We start from the raw sequence: 11,684 nt of genomic DNA on the forward strand, positions 1-11,684 counted from the left end.
ACTATAATACAGCCACAGAATGCTATGAATGGGATGGAGTAAAGGTAGAAGATGATATAAGGCATGGAAGATCAGGACATCCATGTTTTTAATTTTTATCAATAATTTGCTTGAAGACATGTTTGTCCAATGAGAAAATGTCTGTAAATGGGTCAAATGAGATAATGTCTGTAAAAGTATTTGGCACAGGGTATGGCTCATAGTAGGCACTTAATCAGTGCTTGTTCCCTTCTCTCCCAACACCATAACCAACTCAGTCTCTCTCTTTAATATTCAATGGGTTGCTCTCTACTGGCTTACTGGCACCTTCCCCATAACCAAGTTGGCCCTTATGCACAAATAAAACAAACAAAATCTCTCTTACTAGACCCTACCATCCCATTCCCCCCCTCCTTTTTGTTATATTCCTAGGGGAAAGAAAATCTAACTTAGTTATTTCTACTTCCTTTTCTCTTACTCATTTCTGAGTACCTTCCAATCTAGCATTTGACCTCATAATGCAACTGAAACTTCTCTCTCCAAAATGACCAATGATTTCTTTAAAAATGATAGCTTTTTTTTTGTTCATTACCTTCCCTTTTAAATATATTTGTATCCCTCCCCTACTTGGTAAGGCATCTCTTACAACAGAGAATATTTTTAAAAGTTCAGTAAAACCCACACACATTTTGAGTCTGAGAGTATTTATGAAGTCCTATACCCATAATCCTCCATTAACTTTTACAAAAGAAAAGGAGGGTGCATTTACTCAAATTTTCTCTAGAGCCAAGCATAATTACACAACCTGAAACTTCATGTTTGCAATCAATAACTGATCTTTCAGTTGCCAAATCCAATGACTTTTTCCTCAGCCCCTATGCTTCTTGACCATTCTCCTCTCCTGGTCCTCTATCCTATCAGAGTTTGTAACACAGTTCTCTCTCTCTTCTTCTTCTTTTTTTTTTTTTAACATATCTGCTTAGTTATTATTTTCCAATCTCCTTTTTTTTTAAATAATTTTTTTTAGGCAATTGGGGTTAAGTGACTTGCCCAGGGTCACACAACTAGTAAGTGTCAAGTGTTCCATCTGAAGCAAGATTTGAACTCAGGTCCTCCTGACTTCAGGGCCTGTGTTCTATCCACTGTACCACCTAGCAGCCTCCCTCCAATCTCCTTTACTGGATCATCATGAATTCCTTGCCCTCTAATTGTAGGAACACTTACTCATAAGGTTTTATTCTAGGACTTCTTCTTTTAAACATTCTCTTATAATATCTCATAGTTTCAAATATCATATCTGTGAACATAATTCTCATATCTCTATATCCAGCTCTATTCTTTTTTTCTTGAGTAAACTATAGCAGTCTATATGACCAGCTGCCTAATGGATGTTTCTAACTTGATATTCTGTAGGCATCTCAAATTGAACATACCTACGTAAGAACTCTACCTCCCTCTTTAGAGGTGTCTCAGTGGACAGAGCACTGGGCCAGGAGTCAAGAAGTCTTGAGGTCAAATCCATCCTTAGCCACTTAATAGCTCTACGACCCAAGACAAATCACATAACCTCTGTCTGCTTACTTCCTCAATTGTAAAATGAGGATCAAATGAGCTACTGTATTTAAAAGTGCTTAGTCTTCCCAAACCATCTAAAGGAACCATTTGCAATTAAATATTGCTTGGAATAAATCTTTGTAGGTCTTGGGACTATATCTTCTACTGAAGGATCATGACATCTGGTTGCACAGAGAAGGGATTGGTGGAATATTAAAAAATCTTACCTAGGTTCCTTTTTCGCATTACTGCCTATACTTTGGTCCATGGTAAATGGCTATGTTTAAGTCCTAGGAATACACTAGAAATAATAAAAGAATGGTCACTAGTACACATTTATTCCCATAATGCCATCTGGTATTTGTGAAAGGGAATTTTCTGCTGCTGTGGTGATTGTGGTGGATGGGATGATATAAAACTAATCTTACAGTCATACGCTTTAGTGATTCTCATAAATGACATTTTTTTTTGTTAAACACTCACTTCTGTCCTATCTATAAGCACAGAACCAAAAATAGAGGTCATTCCTGAAAAATACTTGCCTATGAATGCCTTCTTAAGACATGCCTATTTTTATTGATTGGCCTGAAGCCTGATGGTACCAAGATTTCTAAGAATCATAGCAAATACCAAAGAGGTAAAAGGTGTATTTGTTCATTGTTATAGCATTAAGCTGATGGAAATTTCTCTTGTTAGTTAAAGAATACACGAGGTATAGAAAGTGTGGAGCTGGCTATGGATTTAATATCTTAAGTGAATCCCTGACCCTCCTTCAAACACTCTATTTCCTCTTTTGCCAATCTTAATACTTGTATTTACTCTTTTGAATTTGTAGATGCCTGTATTTTAATTTTAGCACATAGCCATTCTATCTCAGAGAGCTGAAAATCTCTTAGAAAACTTGGTACAGGGTGTGGATAATAGGAGACAGGGAATTTGTAGAAAATTTTACATGGAAAGACAGATGAAAGGAAGACCATCTTAAACTGGTGAGTGCTATTTCCTTATTTTCCCTTATGTGCTATGTAACTAAACCATTGGGTAATTCATGTTGTGAAAAATTCAATTCAAGAAACATTTATTATGGACTAGTTACTTTGTTTCAGGCACTGTGCTAAAAATAAAATTGCTCAACTGTTCATCAAAAATCCTTGTGACTATCTAAGTTCCATCTTTAAGGGTGGTATGAACTGATTTTGTCTCATTCTTAGACAAAAGATTAAAATTAATTGAAAAAGGGGTTGCACTGATTTGGTTTGGTGACATAATCTTTTAACTCAGTAGAACCCGTTATGCAGGTAGTTCCTCAAAGAGTAAAGCTGCTCCAAAGGGAAATTGACTGGGCTGCACTCTGCCATTAGAGTCACAAGATACCTCATTTATTATTTTCTGTGACAAAGTAAAGTTCATTTTATTCCCCTGTTGTGACTTTTGACATTTCAATATTACCACCAGCCACAAGCCGTCATTGTCCATGTCAATATATGTGTAAATATATATACCTTGATGGAATGTAAGTTTCTTGAGGCAAAGGACTATTGGCTTTTTTGTCTATGCATCTCCAGCTCCTCACAGTGACTATCACATAAGTATGTGATAATTGCTCATTAATTATTTTAATATATGTGCTGGTATTACCTCTTTTTTTTACAAATGAGGAAATTATAACCAGTGTTATGCTACTAATCACAACCTGAATAGGATTTGATTGAAGATCTTCAATTTCAAAATTCTGTTGACATCAAATGCTCTATTACACCATGTTGCTTCACTCAAGATATATAAAAGAGGAAGCATTGTGTAGTAGATAGAGGGTTGGCCTCGGGCTCAGTAAAAGTTCAAGTACTGCTTGTGACATTTACAAGCTATGTGATCAGGTCTAATAAAGTCACTTTAGGTCTCAGTACTTCAAGCAACTTTCCCTTCTACTGTAAGTTACCAGTTAGTTGTTGAGCCTCGGTAGGGCTATAATTTCTATATTATGAGTTTCCTAGACTAATAAAATCACAGATCAAGGCCAAAAAGAATACACACACACACACACACACACACACACACACACACACACACACATACATCTATATTATATATATGTATACATATATTACATATATACATATATATGTAATTATTGTTAATAAAAGTTTAAAAACAATATCTCATGACTACTGAGGTGTATGTTTATTCCTTCACATATGGATATCCCAAATGTTTCCATTACTGTAGATCTTAAGAAACTAACAGAGTATCTTTCAAGTATGTATACCTTATAATAGCCAACTCTTCTTTCTGTTTTGTCTTCCCCTATTAGGAACTAAACACCTTCACAGTAGGAATTGTCTTGTTTTCTTTCTCCCTGGTTTTTAGCACAGTTCTAGGCACATAGTAACTACTTAATAAAAGCTGTGTGTACAGAGTGCATACATACACACATGTATGTCTGTTTATCTGTCTATCTATCTATCTATCTAGCTATCTTTGTATCTATGACATCACCCTAAATGCTTTTATGAGTGTGGTATTCTTTTAAGTCTGTAAGTACTGGCTAGTTTTTACTGATTTGGTAGAAGGAATATTTGAGCATTCTATTCAGGAGGTTAGAACTGTAAGGAACCTTTAGGATCATCTAGTTCAATCCCCTGAATTTACTTATGAGGAGGTTGAGGAGCAGACAGATGAAGTTGACTAATCAAAGATGATATTAGTAAATGGTGGAGCAACAGCTTAAATCCCAGTCTTCTCACTCCAAAGTCTGTTCTCTTCTCTAAACCATTATTTTTCTTTTTATATTATCTGATACAAAAATTGATACAGAACATTACCTAGAGATTTCAATAATCCTAGAGCCCCCTGTTTTGATTCTTTCAGTCAAGAATCTAATGTTAATTACTTGCCCCTCTTTGCCTGTGCTTGTAGCAAGAGTATGGACTCCCAGATTGGCTTACCATTTTCCTGTCTGGATAAAGAAGATTTTGCTCTTTGGTACTGAACTCTAGCAAAGCCTAAGGATATTGTGCTGCTACTGCCACCCTTTGCTGATAGCAGATAACCTGGATAGAAGTTGATTTTGCTCTTGACTTTGCTGTTCTGAGGTCATGGGGCATTCATCCAGCTTCTCTAAAATATGTGATTAAAAAAAAAAAGAAATTCTTAGAGTAGTATTTTAAATCTGAGATTTTCTGAAAAAAAGTTTATTTTTAAAGAACACAGCATCAAGTTTGAATTATAATGAATTCATCCTGTATATTATCCAACATTTCACTTGAAATAATTCATATTCTAGCCATTAATTATATAATGGCTAGAATATGAATTGTGTCAATTGAACTGAAACAAGGAGCAGTACTATAAAGAGGGGGTAATGATAAACAACACGTCATCATATAAGTAGGAGTTATCAACAGCAAAGCTGTAAAACATAGGTCAGTATTCAGACCTATTGTTGGAATCTTCATGAAAAAGACATAGGTAAGAAAAAGAATATTAATTTAATCAGCAAATAAGAAAATGTTAAGATAAGATCCAAACACTGGCAAAGGAAAAGAGATTATACTTAGGAACCTAAAAGCTTTTTGAACAGGGTTTTCTTTTCTATAATTGAACTGCAAATTCATAGCAACATAAATGGTACTATATTGTTTAAATGCATTCATTCCACCATTGACTGCTTATTATGTTTAGCACTGTATTGGGTGCCAATCTAAATAACAAGCTAAAATGAAATAAAAATATAGTACACATATGATGGGGTATCACAGCTTCCTTTCCTAGTTCATCAGAACCTTGGTCAATATTAGTAGGGAAAGTCCCAGCCATATATTTTTTTTAACAATGTAGATCAGTGAGATAACAACAACAAACAATAAAACAATGATACAACAACAATAAGAATTGATATGATATTCACATAACATTAAAATTTGCTAAGCAGTTTATGTTTGTTATCTCTTTTGATTTTTGTAACACTTTTATGATGTAAGCAATAGAGACGTAGGAGTGTGTGGAGTCTGGGAGCAGTGATTCTGCCCAGACTCTAGGCATCCTGTGACTACAAGTACCATAGCTCAGATACTTGATCATTGTAACACAAGTATTAAATTTTGGATGCCATATTTTAATATAGATCTTCCTTAATCTAATCTAATGGCACTATACTATTTAGTATACCACACTGTCTACTATGGTATTTTCCTGTCTTAGGGCAATTGCCTCTGTAATATGAGAAGAGTGGGCCAATCCTTGGCTTATCCTCTGTAATTTGACAAATTAAAGGAGACAATTTTTCAAATTGCCAAACTGGTAACTCAATTGCTAACAAATTTTAAAAATCTCTTCTGCTTGATTTTTGAAAAATTTAAATCCAGTGCTGGCCTGACTTGAACACCTCTAAAGGTAGATACCGCGAGCACATGTGACACAATAAGTCCCTGTTTTGACATTCCTGTTTTACCCAACACAAATACAGAATAAAGCCTCTGGACTCTAAGTTCTACATAGAGATATATCAAGGGGTCAGAACTACTAACACCAGGAATGAAGATGAAGGAAACCCAAGACCACTGTTGACATAGGAGCTTCTAGGAGCCGTGAGTCTGCTCTAATCTTCTAAAGACCATTTATTCCATTTATATTTACGCTATACAATTTCTTTGGTTTATCCATAACTAGCTGAGTTAGTCTAAATAATGGTCACCAAGATTTATTGTGGTTCTGTGGTTACTTACAGAGCTCTGTTCCAAATGAGTAGTTAGCAACAGCTGTCCTCTATTTCCTGGCTGTTCAATTCTACAGTCACCTACAGATTCCTTTGCTAGCAGGTAAGTCAGCCAGCTTTCTACACTTCAGTAGGGGAAGGGCATTGCTCTCTTATGTTTCTAAGGAAAGAAATATGTTTCCTAGGTGTAAGTTTTCCTTTGTCCTATATCCCTAGTCCTAGGGTTTACGGAGTGTTTGAGAAGAACTAGCACCTATGGTGTGAGGGCTGCCAAGCCCTTTTCAGGGCTGCTTATTCACCTTTGTTATCCACCTGCCACCCAACTGTCACTTGTAGCTTCAAGAAGCTGTAGCATGTGCAGTGGCTGCACCCTTGTAAACCATTTCAGCAGATGGGTTAACCAAGTTGAAGGAAACCAAAGGGCCTCAAACCTGTCAGTAAGTTGGGGGGGTATCTACCCAAGCACATGAAGACTTTCCCCAGCAGAATGAATGGATGAGAACAATTTGTTTCAATGACCATGAAAGCAACTGAAGCAGATATGGTGGAATGCTTAGAGCTCGGTCATCTGCTGCATTCTGGGCCATCACCAGTCATCTTGACTTTGGTCTCGTCACTGAATTCTGATAACTCTGGAAGAGAGAGTGAGGCAGATGACTTCGTGTAACTCTGTCTCCCTTAAATCCAATTTATGGGTGAGATGAAAGACTTCACCCATACCATTTTACCATTTTTACCTACCTTGAAGTCCTGTGATGATGGGCATGTGACAAAACAGCAGAGATAGAGATGTAGTCACAACCTTGCACACAGATAGCACAGGCAGTAGGGTTGTCTTCTCACTAGATTTAGGCAGCAGTGGGATTCAGCAGTCCCCTGGTTGTGTGATAAACCTTTTTAAAGGACTGCACTGCTTACCTCCTGACATGAGGAAGGGGCTAGAAAAAGTGCCTGGGAAATTGTCTGCTTCAACTAACCTAACCCTAGCCTGCTTATTGTAGCATTTGGGGATCTCACTCTGTGGCAGAAATACAAAAAAGTACGAAAACTGTTGAAAAGATGATTCCACTTACCACTGGTACATGGAATGTGTGCACACTTATGGGCAACATGAAATCCAGTAGACTTGAAAGGCAAACAGCTCTTAGTGTAAGAGCACTCAGCAGGTATTAACATCCAAATAGCAGTCCTGAGAGCAACAAGGCTAGCAAATGAAGGCCAGCTTAGCAAAGTTGGAGCTGACTACCTATTTTTCTGGAATGGCTGCAGTGATGAGGAGTGCTGTGAAACTGGCATAGGTTTGCAATCAAAACTAACTTAGTCAACGAGCTAGTATGCCTCCCAAAAGGAGTGAATAACAGGCTCATAGTAATGCAATTGCCACTTTCAGGAAAGCCCCACACCATTGTCATCAGAACATATACTCCTACCATGACAAACCCTGATGAGGTCAAAGAAAAATTTTATGAAGGCTGGAGATCTTCATCATCAATGTACAGAAAGAGGATAGGTTTATAATTCCGAGTGACTTTAATGTTAGAGTAGTCACAGACTATCAGACATGTTAGGAAGTCCAAGAATGGGAAGAATGGAGTCAGCAACAGCAACAGCAATAGTCCTTATTGCTGAAAATTTGTGCGTCTCATAATTTTCTCATCAACAACACTGTCTTCTAGTTACCCAAATGCAATAAAACATTGTGGATGCACTCTGGCAAACATTGGCATTTAACAAACTATATCAATTGTAAGAAGAAGATAGAGACACAATGTGAGAATGATGAAGGTGATGTGGGGCACATAGCGCTGGACTGATCATTGACTTATCCTCTACAAGCTAAACATTTGCATTAAAAAAGTGGTGGTACCAAGACAAGGCAATTATCAGAAGACTTAAGTCAGCAAATTAGAGAGCTTCTCCATGCGTGAACAGTTTCTTGCTAACTTGGAGGGAAAGCTGAGCCAACACACTACTGGCAACAATGGAGCAGAAAAGGAGTGGGCAGCTTTTAGAGATTTGGTGTACAATGTTGCATTTACTCATCTAGGCCAGAACACTCACTGATAGCAAAACTGTTTTAAGGGGGAAAAAATGGGGGAATTCAGAATGTGTCTAAATGAAAAAAAAAGTGAGAACTCTCTAACATTTATTAGCAGGACAATTCTTCTGTCTCTAAAAGGCATCACTTAACTCCATCAAAAGTAAAATACAAGAAAGCTTAGAGAGATGCAGGATTTTTGGCTCAGTAAGAAGACAGATGAAATTCAGTTTTATGCTGTTAGTAACAATCTAAAGTCTTTTTATGTTGCCCTGAAGGCCATTTATGAGCCAAATACTTATGGTCCATCTCAACTACTCTGTGCTGTTGGAGCCACACTGATTAGTGATAAGGCCATAATCCTGGATAGATGGGCTGAACAATTCCATAGTGTTCTTAACGCATTGTCATCAACAATGCTGAAGATACCAACCTCGGGTTGAAATCAATCCCTCTCTAGTCAAACTTCCAACTGAAGAAGAGGTTTTGAATGCCATTAGGCTCCTCTCATATGGCAAAGTACCTGTTGCTGGTTCTATTCCTGAGTAAGGGGTCCACTGCTCATATAAAAGTTGACTGAAATTTTCAGGGTTATATGGCAAGAGGAGGATATTCCCCAGGATTTCAAGGATGCCTCCATTGTCCATCTCTGTAAAAGTAAAGGAAACAGACTTTCCTGTGACAATCACAGGGTGGGCCTCTCAGTATTTGCTGGCAAGATTCTTGCCAGAGTCCTCCTTAATTGGCATATTCTTCACCTAGAAAATGGCTATCTGACCAAAAGCCAGTGTGGTTTCAGAAAAAGTTGAGGAATGGTCACTATGGTGTTTGCTGCCCAACAACTCCAGTAGAAATGTCAGGAGCAGAATGGAGGTCTGTACATAATGCTCATTGATCTGTCCAAGGCTATAACTATTATCAGTCATGAGGATTTGTGGAAGGTTGTGGCAAATTTTGGTTGCCCAGAGAAGTTCATCAGCATTGTATGTCAGTATCATCTTGGCAAACTTGCACGCATTCTGGATAATGGATGTTGTTCTTATGCTTTCTCAGTCACCAATGGAATGAAGCAGGATTGTATGTTTGCTCTTGTGCTTTTTACTAGGATGTTTTCGGAGATGTCAGATGACTTCAATGAGGACAAAAATGGCATCAAGGTCAGCTACTGCATTGATGGTAAATTATTTAACTTGAAAAGGCTCGTACATGACTTTTTGTTAGCAGATGATTGTGTACTCAGTGCAGCCTCTGAGACTGAGATGCAATGAAGTTTGTATTGATTCTCTGCTGCTTGCGCTAATTTTGGCCTGATAATTAATACCAAAAAAACAGAGGTTCTCCACTAGCCACTACCACATCATCTATATGTAGAACCATTGGTTACAGCAAATGGAGAAGGATGTAGAGAAGGTCACTTACCTGGGCAGAATACTTTCCAGGTATGTACACATTTTGCCAATTGCTCAACACAGAGAGCGTGTTTGCCATCTCATTGTCCTGTCAGACTGGAGTGCTACATACACATTGTAGATGTCATAACCACAAAGAGAAGCCAGTTTCTGAGTCAGCATTTACAAGGAGATAGGGTTGGGCTGGATCGTTTTTAATCACAACTTTCTAAATTAAATCTAATGCCTAATTTACTACTACCAGCCTACATTTTTTCTTTGACTTCTTCTCTTTCTGTGTTTGCCTAATGTCTGAAGTTTAAACTGCCAGGAACCACTTTCCCTCAAATTGCTGAGAATGTACTTGAGGAAGAGTTTGGCATAGTGGCACAGCCTGGATAATGAGCTGGAGCCATAATGACCTTTGTTGGAATCTCGCTTGTGATGCTCTCTGTGAGCCTCAGTCTCCTCATCTCTAAAATGGAGATGATAGTTCCCTTACAATCTACCTCATAGGGTTGTTGTGAGGCTCAAATAAACTAATATATGTAAAGCACTTTGTAAAAAAATAACAATGGCAACAAGAAAAAATGCATACATTGACAGAGCTACTTCAGTGTTTGGGAGGCTCTGAAAGAAAACATGGGAGAGAAGAGGTATTAGGCTGCCTACCAAACTGAAGGTCTGCAGAGCTGTTGTGCTTACCTCACGGTTGCATGTCTGTCAGACCTGGGCACTATACCAGCCACATGCCAGGAAACCAAATTGCTTCCATTTTTATTGTCTTAGGAAGATTAAGAAGATCACATGGCAAGATAAGGTACTGGACACGGAGGTGCTTTCTTGAGCTGAACTGCCAAGCATTTAAACTGTACTGCAGAAAGCACAATATGATGGATTGGCAATGTTGTTTGAATGCCAAACTTACATTTGCCTAAAAGACTATTTTACAGAGAACTAACACAAGGTAAGAGCTCACATGGAGGTCAGAAGAAGTGATACAAGGAAACTGTCAAGGTCTTTCTGAAGAACTTTGGAACTGATTGTGAGACATGGAAAACAATGGTACAGGACCACCCACCATAGTGTACCCTGATCAAAGAAGGTGTGATGCTCTATAAGCAAAGCAGAATTGTAGTCACTCAAAAGAAATGTGAGATGCACAAATTTAGAGACATCTTCCTTCAACAAATGTTCATATGGACTATTTGTGCCTGACTTGTGGTAAAGCCTTTTGAGCTCTTGTTGATCTGATCAGCTACAGTTGGACACGTTGTACCTTGACCCTGACATAGTGATGTCATTTTGGACCTCTTTGAACACACACACACACACACACCCCAACCATTTTCTTTGTGGCTGCTAAGATTCCCTTCACATTCTTGAAGAATGTTGCACCTGTTCTCTCCATTTTCTTTTTCTAATTCTAATAAAGCCTCCTTCTTGTTACAATGTTTCCTGGTACCTGTTGCCAGCTTTGTTTTGCTTTGTTTTTGTTTTGTTAATTCCTGACATGTGAAACATAGGAATCATTGGTTTGAATGAATCTGGAAAGGGTGAATATATATAAATATGTGTGTGTGTGTATACACACACATGTATGTATGTATGTATGCATGTATGTATACATACATATATGTGTATATATGTATGTATACATACATACTTACATATGTATGTGTGTGTCTATAAAATTAACAATTTGAACCTTTTTTTGTTAGTGTAAGATTCAAAAAAAACCCCACCAACCTCAGTCACCATGATTGACTCAGGAATATGTTAGCTACATTATTAGTTGGTGTAAATAATTTATGTATGGATTTTGCCAGACCAAAACAAAATGAAACCAAAAACGAAACCTATTCTATATTCAACAGCACATTATTGAAATAATGATGTGACACTGTTTGAATTTTTTGTTCATTCAACCAATACGAAGTTGCTCAATGAAATTTTGAGGAACCCATGGGTATATTTGGAAAATGGTGAGCACACTCTCCTATCTTTTACA

The sequence above is a fragment of the Phascolarctos cinereus genome, unplaced genomic scaffold (genome assembly GCF_003287225.1).
Source record: "Phascolarctos cinereus isolate Bilbo 61053 unplaced genomic scaffold, phaCin_HiC Scaffold_726;HRSCAF=1367, whole genome shotgun sequence".
Classification (NCBI taxonomy): domain Eukaryota; kingdom Metazoa; phylum Chordata; class Mammalia; order Diprotodontia; family Phascolarctidae; genus Phascolarctos; species Phascolarctos cinereus.